This window comes from Canis lupus, chromosome X (genome assembly GCF_011100685.1).
Source record: "Canis lupus familiaris isolate Mischka breed German Shepherd chromosome X, alternate assembly UU_Cfam_GSD_1.0, whole genome shotgun sequence".
Taxonomy (NCBI): Eukaryota; Metazoa; Chordata; class Mammalia; order Carnivora; family Canidae; genus Canis; species Canis lupus.
In genome coordinates this window covers 107825860-107836250 of record NC_049260.1, presented here as the reverse complement: position 1 = coordinate 107836250, position 10391 = coordinate 107825860, and positions in this window count along the sequence as shown.

The window sequence follows — 10391 nt, the reverse complement described above, 5'->3', positions numbered from 1 at the left end:
GGATGAAAGACAGGAAGGTGTTAGTGTCCCAAAGCCCAAAGAACAACAGGTTTCACGATGCTGGAGCTGGTTACCTGGGTGCAATGCTGCTGAGAACTGGGAGGATCTGGTACCTGAAAATTTTCTGTCAGATTGAGTGGCATGGAAGTCACACATGATCTTAACGAGGGATGTTTGCTGGAGTGATGAAGCCAGAGGCAGATGCAAGTGGGGTGGAGGAAGAGAAAAGCAGGGATCCCTGGGTGGCGCAGCGGTTTGGCGCCTGCCTTTGGCCCAGGGCGCGATCCTGGAGACCCGGGATCGAATCCCACGTCGGGCTCCCGGTGCATGGAGCCTGCTTCTCCCTCTGCCTATGTCTCTGCCTCTCTCTCTCTCTCTCTCTGTGACTATCATAAATAAATAAAAATTTAAAAAAAAAAAAAAAAAGCACTGGCAGTGGGGAGGGTACTTTGCAGGAGTTTGGAGGTGAAAAAGAGTGGAAAGATGGAGCAGAGTCTAGGGGTGCAAGGAGGGGTCAGATAAGTTTATTGTTCATTTTTTTAAGATTTTATTTTTTTAAGTCATCTCTATAGCCAATGTGGGGCTCAAACTTACAACCCTGAGATTAAGAGTTGCATGCTTCCTTCGGTTGCCTGGGTGGCTCACTGGTTTACTGTCTGCCCTCAGCTCATGGCCTCATCCCAGGCTTCTGGGATCAAATCCAGTACCTCTGCCTATGTCTCTGCCTCTCTCTCTGTTCTCTCATGAATAAATAAAATCTTTTAAGAAAAAAAAAGAGTTGCATGCTCCCCTCTGCCTACACCTGCTCACCACCCCACAGACTGAGCCAGCCATGCTCCTGTTGGTTGCTTTCTCTTAAAAGGATAGATTTCGACATGATTAAAAAAGACCTGGTTATGGGCATCCCGGTGGCTCAGTGGTTTAGCGCAGCCTTCAGCCCAGGGCAGGATCCTGGAGACCCAGGATTAAGTCCCACGTCAGGCTCCCTGCATAGAGCCTGCTTCTCCCTCTGCCTGTGTCTCTGCCTCTGTGTGTGTGTGTGTCTCTCATGAATAAATAAATAAATAAAATCTTAAAAAAAAAGATCTGGTTAAAAACAAGGGGTTGAATATAATACCCAAAGAAGGTATTACTAATAATAGAAAATGCGGAGGAAAGCAGAAGAGGATGGGATGAAAGTCTGGGTGGAAGCTTTAGGTAGAAGGTGGGACTGTTCTGTTGGAAGGGAAGGAAAGGGCAGAAGATGAGCACAGACGTATACTTAATTACTTATTTTTAGCGGTAGGGAATTTGGCCTAGGAAGCAAGGATCTCTTCCTCTAAATAGATCCACAAACTTGGGGAAGATATTTTTCATTTCTTTGCTCATTTTAGAGAGAGAGAGTACTCTATTAGATGGTCTCCAAGGGTTCTTATACTTATGCTGTTCTAAGTAAACAAAGAATGTGAAATTCAAAATGGCAGAAAATTAACCACCTAGAATGTTCATTTTTACTATTTTTAGAGGCAAGTGCTCACGTCCAGTTCAAGGTGATGGACAGAGTTCATGTATTTCATCTCGTCTTCCTTCCAAAATCCCATTAAAATGCCAGAAGAAATATAAAAATAAGAACAAATCCAGAGCGGTGCTGGAAAACCAGAAAAGGTCTCACTAGCAGACCAGAGAAATGTAATGACTGATAGTTATTCAGTGTTTCCAAAGGGCTAGCCACAGCACTAAAGAATTTACATGTATTAAGCCATTTAAATAATTCTACAAAATAGGTCCTATTATTATCCAAATTGAAAGATGAATAAACAGAGGGGGATGGGTGAAAAAGGGTTAAAGGATTAAAAGGTACAAATTTCCAGTTACAAAATAAGTACGTCAGGGGTATAACATTCTGAATAGGGAATACAGTTAATAATATTGTAACAACATTGTGTGGTGATAGATGGTAGTGAGATTTATCATGGTGATCACTCCATAATGTATATAAATGTTTAATCACTAAGTTGTACACCTGAAACTAATATGTCAACTACACTTCAACAACAACAAAAAAAAAAAAAAGGAAAGAAAAGGAAAAGATGTTTGCTGATTCTAGGGCTAGCCCAATGAGGCAATATCAATAAAATAAAATTTAACACTGTAAAAACAATTAGTAAACAGAGCCACAGAGAGGTTAAGAGCTTGTCCAAGCCAAGGAGTCTGACTCTAGAGTCTGTGCTCTAAACCACTGTTATGTGACCCTTGAAAACAATAAGAAATTTCTGGAGATTATAATGTGGACCCCCACAGCCTACTAGCACAGGAAAAAGAGGAGGATATTGGAGAGATGATTATGAATCTTCCAAATGGACCCCCAGAAAAACCTCTGAATTAGTAGGGGCTAGAGTGAGTCATGGAGCAGAAAGCAGAGAAGTTAGTGAAAGGTCGCCAAGGCAAACGGGCCCTTCTCCAAATCTGTGTACAGTGTCTTGCTGTAGTGTTCATCCTTGGCTACAGCCAGTGAGAACAGCTTTCTAAATAAAGCACTTCTTGTGCCCAGAGAGGGGGCCCAGCATGGACTCTGTGGTTGGAGAGAGTAGGGAGTGCCCAGGTGATTGGGGGCCACCCCAGCTATAAGAATGGAAAGACAAAAGGCATCCTGGCAGGACAGTTAAATCCCCCCAAGCTCTATACATCTGGTAAGACACTGATAGCAACCTGTTCCCTATGGAGGCTTCACACCCTGGGATCCTCCTGGGGGCACGCTCCCCAACCATTCACCGCACAGCTCTGCCACATTCAGAGAGAAAACCTGTCAGGTGAGCAGGGATCTTCACAACTGCAGAGGACCCCAAAAGCACTTACCAAACTGTAGCAATCTAGTCCTTCCTGTGAATGGCCAATCACCAGACATTTAAGCAAAACCAACAGCACAGCAGAGAAAAACTCCAATGTGCAAGCAAAACCACTGACTTTTCAGGGGGAAAGTTAATGTCGAAAATGTTTTAAAATTTCAGATCAATATCTTGAGAGATGTCCAAGAGAATATTGCATCCATAGAACAAAATCCGTCTGCTATGAAAAAGAAGTAATGGAGAGAGTAAGACAGAGTTCTCACAAATTGGTAATATAATTGCTGAAATAAGGTGATTAGCAATGGACATAACCTGCGAACTGTCTTAGCAACTTGGAACTAGTCATGGAAGATCAGTGGAACAATCTGTACAGGACACAGGGTGGAATTTCTTTTCTTTTTCTTTTTTTTTTTTTTTTAGACAGAGACAGAGGGAGAGGGAGAGAGAGAAAAAAATCTCAAGCAGGCTCCACGCTCAGAGCCCAACTCAGGGCTGGATCCCACGACCCTGAGATCATGATCTGAGCCGAAACCAAGAGTCAGTCCCTTAACTGAGCCACCCAGGCGCCCAGAAAATTTTATATTTTTAAGATTTTGTATCTGTGGGGAACAGATGAATTAATCAATTGATGATGTTGAGACAATTGCCAATTCATTTGGCTTATCCTAAACCTCCATTATCCCCTTTCTCTCCTGCTTCTATTTCTCCATCTCTACTGGAGCATTTCCATCGTCGTTTAAATATGCCCACATATCTCCCATTTTTCTCAACCACCTGCCTCCACTTCCATTCCCCTGTTCCCCTTCAGCAACACTTCTTGAACTTGTTGTCCATGGCTGGTCACTATCTCTGCTTCCTCCCCTTTCTTTTCACTCTTAAAACCCCATTTTAGGGGAGATTAAACACATTTGCACACTGCTGCTCTGAGTGGTGGTGTGAGTTTCACACTTCTGGAGGGCAATTTGGCAGCATCATTGGAAACATAAAATACACATGAGTTATGATGCAGAAAAGCTACTTTATGAATTCAATTTTTTAAAGATTTTATTTATTTATTCATTAGACACACACACACACACACACACACACACACAGAGGCAGAGACCCAGGCAGAGGGAGAAGCAGGCTCCATGCAGGGAACCCGACGTGGGACTCGATCCGGGTCTCCAGGATCACGCCCTGGGCTGAAGGCGGCGCTAAACTGCTGAGCCACCCGGGCTACCCTATGAAGTCTATTTTAAGGAAATACTAAAAGATATGCAAAAAAATAAAAATAAAAAAAATAAAAGATACACAAAAATAAGCTTGGATTTAACAAAAACAGATTTTTTATTTTAATGTTTCATTTTTTGAGAAGCCTGGGTGGCTCAGTGCTTGAGTGTCTGCCTTGGGCTCTGGACATGATCCTGTGGTCTGGAATCAAGTTCCACATTGGGCTCCTTGCAGGGAGCCTGTTTCTCCCTCTGCCTATGTCTCTGCCTCTCTCTGTGTGTCTCACATGAATAGATAAATAAAATCTTTAAAAAAAATAATGTTTCATTCTTTTTTAAAGGAGGCTCCATATCTTTTTTTTTTTTAATTTTATTTATTTATGATAGTCACATAGAGAGAGAGAGAGAGAGGCAGAGACATAGGCAGAGGGAGAAGCAGGCTCCATGCACCGGGAGCCTGACGTGGGATTCGATCCGGGGTCTCCAGGATCGCGCCCTGGGCCAAAGGCAGGCGCCAAACCGCTGCGCCACCCAGGGATCCCAGGAGGCTCCATATCTAATGTGGGGCTTGAACTTGCAACTGTGAGATCAAGTCGCACGCTCTACTGACTTAGCCAGCCAGTTGTCCCCAAAACAGATTTCTGATTTATAATAAGATAATTGCAAAGCAACTGCAAGGTTTCAACATGAACACTGTTCATCTGCATTAACATCCAGAGAGAATGATAGCACTGTTGGTCTTTGCTTAATTTAAAAACAAGATAAAATTAAAGAATGTCAATCTATAGGGAGGTACAGCAAAACTCTCTTCATCAGATGGGTAGAGCCTGCAGCTATAAAATAAGGAAAGGTTTTCTGGAGGAGGTGAAGTGGATATTTATCTAAAGTATTTATTACAATTTTATTACGTTTTATAGTAGGAAATGAAACATGTTCATGTCCCTCTTTCTTCTCAGGTAAACGAGTTAGAGGGTGCCTGGCTGGCTCAGTTGGAAGAGCACATGAATCCTGGTCTCCAGGTCATTAAGTTCGAGCCCCACGTTGGGTGTAGTGATTACTAAAGAATAAATAAATAAATACACTTTTTAAGAAGTGTTTTAAACGAATTAGGATTCCCATAATCTAGATTCACAGTACAGAAATAATGAAGGGACATTCAAATCTTCCCCCATCGTATTTATTTACTAAAACTAACACATCCATTAAGATCACATCACCTGAAATTAGTATTTCCTTGGAATGGTTGCCAGCACAGCAGATGTGTTCATTATATTTGTGTTAACAATCAATGTCAATTGCCACATGATCGATTTGGTTTCAGTTGCCAACACCCCAAAAAATAAATGCCCTTCAACTCCTCCTGGTGTTAGCATGCCCAAAACTTATACATCTTTGCAGCTCACATACCTTGCCTGTGAAGCTTTTCCTGATCTCCTCCACTGAGGAGGATCTGTGTTTCTTTGATCGTGACTGCTTGCAGGCCAGACTCCTATCAAGACCAGCAGGAGCAGTGGCCCTTAAGAGCTTGTTAGAAATGCAGAGTCTCAGACTCTACCCCAGACCTATTGAATCACAATTTCTGGGGAGGGAGTCCGGTGTTCACTAGCCCTTTGGAGTTTGCATGCTAATGTTTAAGAAGCACTGACTTAAGAGCACTTCACCAGAGCCTCAGCAGTTTCTGCGTACAAATGAGGTCACATTGACATTAGTGCTCAAATGATCTGAGCTCCCTTGATCACCTACATTTGCAGGACTCTGAAATCCTTTTCAGGTCTGCTTCCTCCCCCAAGAGTATTTCTGGGAGTCCTGAGGGTCTGCTCATACATGCAGCAGAACTGATCAGGATTGCTACTGATCTCCACTGCTATACAATACTTTCAAGCGGACAATTCTGCACAATCCACTTAAAAGCCAGTCCAGTCCCCAAAGTGATAGAAAGTACAAAATGCATTTTGGCCTGATAGGGTGAGATGAGGAAACTACTGGACACAATGTGGAGCTATACATGATGTTGGCCGCCAGACAACTCGCACCAATCTATCGAATTGCCCAGCCAGAGGCCACTTGATTGCATCCCTCCAACTGAAATAGCCTACTCCAGGGCTTCAACTCAGCTATTCTCCTCCCTTCTCCTGTACATCCGTTCATCCCTTCTGCAACATCCCAGCAGCATACATGTGATTTAATATAACCCACTTAAAAAAAAAAAAAGATTCTTCATGCTGTTCTGGCAAGTTAAAAAGCTTGGAAGTCACCACTCTGTCCTAAAAACAAGCAGAAAGCTGAACAAACTGAAAAATCACCAACTTTTCTTAAAGAAGATAAGTGGGGTCACAGGGCAAACTGCTGCCCTGAAATTGGAGAGACTGACAGGCAAATACAGAGAATCACAACTTACTGGAGCAGAAAGCTCCAAGGGATGCAGCTCTGGGCAGGAAACCCTGAAATGTAATTGACACATTGCTGGAGGCTCGACGTGACAGAGACCAAAGACTCCAGGGGAACCCAGTCATCACTGGGTCCCCACAGTCTTGTGAGTTTTAGCTCTAGGAGCTTGATCAGGTTCTCACATTGAATATCCAAGAAAAATCCCACCTCCTGCTTCTGGCAGTGGGAGGGGAAAACGAACCACTTTGAACACATCAGAGCATTCTGGAATTTTTGTTTGTTTGTTGGCATTGTTTTTCTTAACAAGGTCTGCCCTCAAGAGAAGCAAGTTACTAGGATTTTTATCAGAGCCTAACTGACCTTGGGGAATGGAAAGTTGATTCTTGAACAACATGGGTTTGAACTGCACAGGCCCACTTATACATGGATTTTTTTCAATAAATATAGTATTGGAAATGTATTTTCTCTTCCTTATGATTTTCTTTTTTTCTTATGATTTTCTTAACATTTTCTTCTCTCTGGTTTTACTTTATTGCAAGAATACAGTTTATAATACATAGACCATACAACATGTGTGTTAATTGACTATTTTATTGGTAAGGTTTTCAGTCAACAGTAGCCTATTAGTAGTCAAGTTTTGAGGGAATGAGGGGTCCCTGGCTGGCTTAGTCAGTGGGGCATGCAACTCTTAATCTCAGGGATTTGAGTTTGAACCCCACAATGGGTATGGAGATTACTTTAAAAAATGAAATCTTTTAAGAAAGAAAAGACAAGAAGAAATTACAAGACATATTAAAAGGCAAAAAGCAGTTTGAAGAGACAGAGCAAAGAGAACCAGAGTCAAATATGTCAGGAATGTTGGAAGGCTGAAGACTCCTCATCCAGGCCCCTGGCTTTAAATATCATCTCAAAGCCAATGTCACCAAATTTAAATCTCCAGCTCTGACTTCAACCCTAAGCTTTATAGACATATCAAATTGCCTGTTTGACATCTCATGCAGATGTCATATAGACAATTCAGGCCATGTGGTTGGGACAGAAGCCATCGCTTGCTCCCCTCCTAGAACCCTTCCCTTCCCTACTCTTCCCTGCTACAGCTAGGAGCACCAGCAGTTGCTTGCTTGGCCAGGACAAAATTGTATAAAGTCATTCCTGATTCTTCTCTTTCTCTCAAGCCCACATCCACTCCATTAGCAAATGCTATTACCTCTACCTCCAAACTATATGCAGAATGAATGCAGTAGTTTCTCACCATCTCTACTGCTATTTGTTTAGTCTGAACTATCACTTGTCAGCTAGACTCCTGCTCTCGCCTTCATTGTTTTCCTTCTCTCCAGTCGCAGTGATCTTTCTTTTCTAAATTAAATTAAATTTATTTTATTTTTTAAAAATAATCTCTACACCCAATGTGGGTTTTGAACTCATGACCTCAAGATCCAGAGATGCATGCTTTACCAACTGAGCCAGCCAGGTGCCCCACAATGATCTTTCTTGAAGCATAAACCAGACCACATCACCCTTCTGCTTAAAAGCTCAAAAGAGGGATCCCTGGGTGGCGCAGCGGTTTGGCGCCTGCCTTTGGCCCAGGGCGTGATCCTGGAGACCCGGGATCGAATCCCACGTCGGGCTCCCGGTGCATGGAGCCTGCTTCTCCCTCTGCCTGTGTCTCTGCCTCTCTCTCTCTTTCTCTCTCTCTCTGTGACTATCATAAATAAATAAAAAATTTAAAAAAAAAGCTCAAAAGAATTTCTTTTGTAGGAACGCCTGAGTGGCTCAGCGGTTGAGTGTCTGTCTGCCTTTGGCTCAGGACATGATCCCAGAGTCCCAGGATTGAGTCCCACATCGGGCTCCCTGCATGGAGCCTGCTTCTCCCTCTGCCTGTGTCTCTGCCCCTCTCTCTCTGTATCTCTCATGAATAAATAAATAAAATCTTAAAAAAAAAGAATTTTTTTGTACACTCTGTTTGCTACAGTGTGTGTTTCTTTGGTGGGAATTAATGAATAAGCAATAGGGGACTGACATTGATATAACACAGAAATTGTGTTGGTTCACATGCTGTTTTTCTAGCATGGCAACATTTTGAAGCAATCTGCAGCAAATTTCCTCACCTTTAAAAAGAAGGTCTTAGAAACGTAGGAAGACTCCAAGCAAAAATCAGGAAATCTACAGAGAGACCTTCCTTTAGTACTAGTGTGGCTAGCTTAGTGGTTTCAATAATGGGTATGATCTTTTCTATGGTAAGCTATATCTCAAAGCTGTGATTACAGATGAAGATGCTATAAAGGCATTTCCCCTATGTTAAAATGAAGAAAAATAACAAAGCCCATGTCCTGGATTATTTACTTTCATTGAAAACAGTCTCTATTAGAAGGGAATACCCTCCAGGACTCCCATCCTGACCCAGGGTTGGGTCAGGAAAAGGAAGCTGGCCCAGGGTTGAAGGCTGCAAAAGATCAACCGGCTGGGATACAGGGCACAAATGCCATCAGAGATATAACTCTATCAGATATATTGCTATTATTGGAATTGGTGTTGCTCTTCTTAATGCTTTGGTTATAATGTTCTATGGTTTAGAAGTGATTTACCTTGACCCTACATTTTTCCTAAACTCTATTATTTTTAGCAAACACTTTAGCAGAATGCAGTTTTTCAGGATCATCACGATAATATAAATACCTGTATTAACAACACCAAAATTTCTTTTTTAAAATATATTTTATTTATTTATTCATGAGAGACACACACAGAGAGAGCCAGAGACATAGGCAGAGGGAGAAGCAGCTCCTTGCAGGGAGCCCGATGTGGGACTCAGTCCCTGGACCCGGGATCACGCCCTGAGCTGAAGGCAGATGCTCAACTGCTGAGCCAAAATTTCTTTTTTAAAGATTTTATTTACTTATTAATGAGAGACACACACACAGAGAGAGAGAGAGGCAGAGGGAGAAGCAGGCTCCTTTCAGGAAGCCTGACATGGGACTCGATTCCGGGTCTCCAGGATCACACCCTGGGCTGAAGGTGGCGCTAAACTGCTGAGCCACCTGGGCTGCCCCCCAAATTTCTTAACATCCTCATCCCCCACATTATACCTATCTCCAAAATATGTTCTGAACCCAATCATTTCTCACCACTTCCACAGCTATGACCTATACTACCATCTTTACTTGCTTGGACTACCAAAATAGTCTCCTTTCTACTCTTTCTTCTAGTTCGTTCTCTACACAGCAGTTAAAAAAATCTCTTTGAAACAGAAGTCAGGTTGCATTACCACTCTTTAAAAATCAACTCTCAGGGATCCCTGGGTGGGTCAGTGGTTTAGTGTCTGCCTTTGGTCCAGGGCGTGATCCTGGAGTCCCGGGATCGAGTCCCGAGTCAGGGGCCCTGCATAGAGCCTGCTTCTCTCTCTCTCTCTCTCTCTTTAATAAATAAACAAATAAATAAAATCTTAAAAGAAAATCAATTCTCAGGGCACCTGAGTGGCTCAGTGGGTTAAGCATCCAGCTCTTGATTTCTGCTCAGGTCATAATCTCAGGGTTGTGATACTGAGCTCCATGCTCAGCAGGGAGTCTGTTTGGGATTCTCTCTCTTCCTTTCCCCTTTCCCCTCAAACAAACAAATAAACTCTAATGGAGTCCCATGTTATTCCAAATAAACCCATGCCCTTCCCATGACTCTCAAGCCATGCCTCAGAATCTTTTTGGTCATTATTCCCTCTGTCTGGAATCATCTTTTTCAGCTCTTCACCTAGCAGGTTCTTTCTCATCATGTGGGTGCTGTCTTAAATGTCACCTCCTCAGCAACCTTCTCTTCTTACCACCCTAAAGAATGCTCTCCTGTTACCAAATTGTGTGTAGCAAATCATCCTGATTTGTTTCTGTGCTATCTGAATTTATCTTTTAAAAATATATGAGTATTGTCTATTTCTCCCCCAATTTCCTCTTGTTAATCCCTGTAATCTCAGACCTAAAAC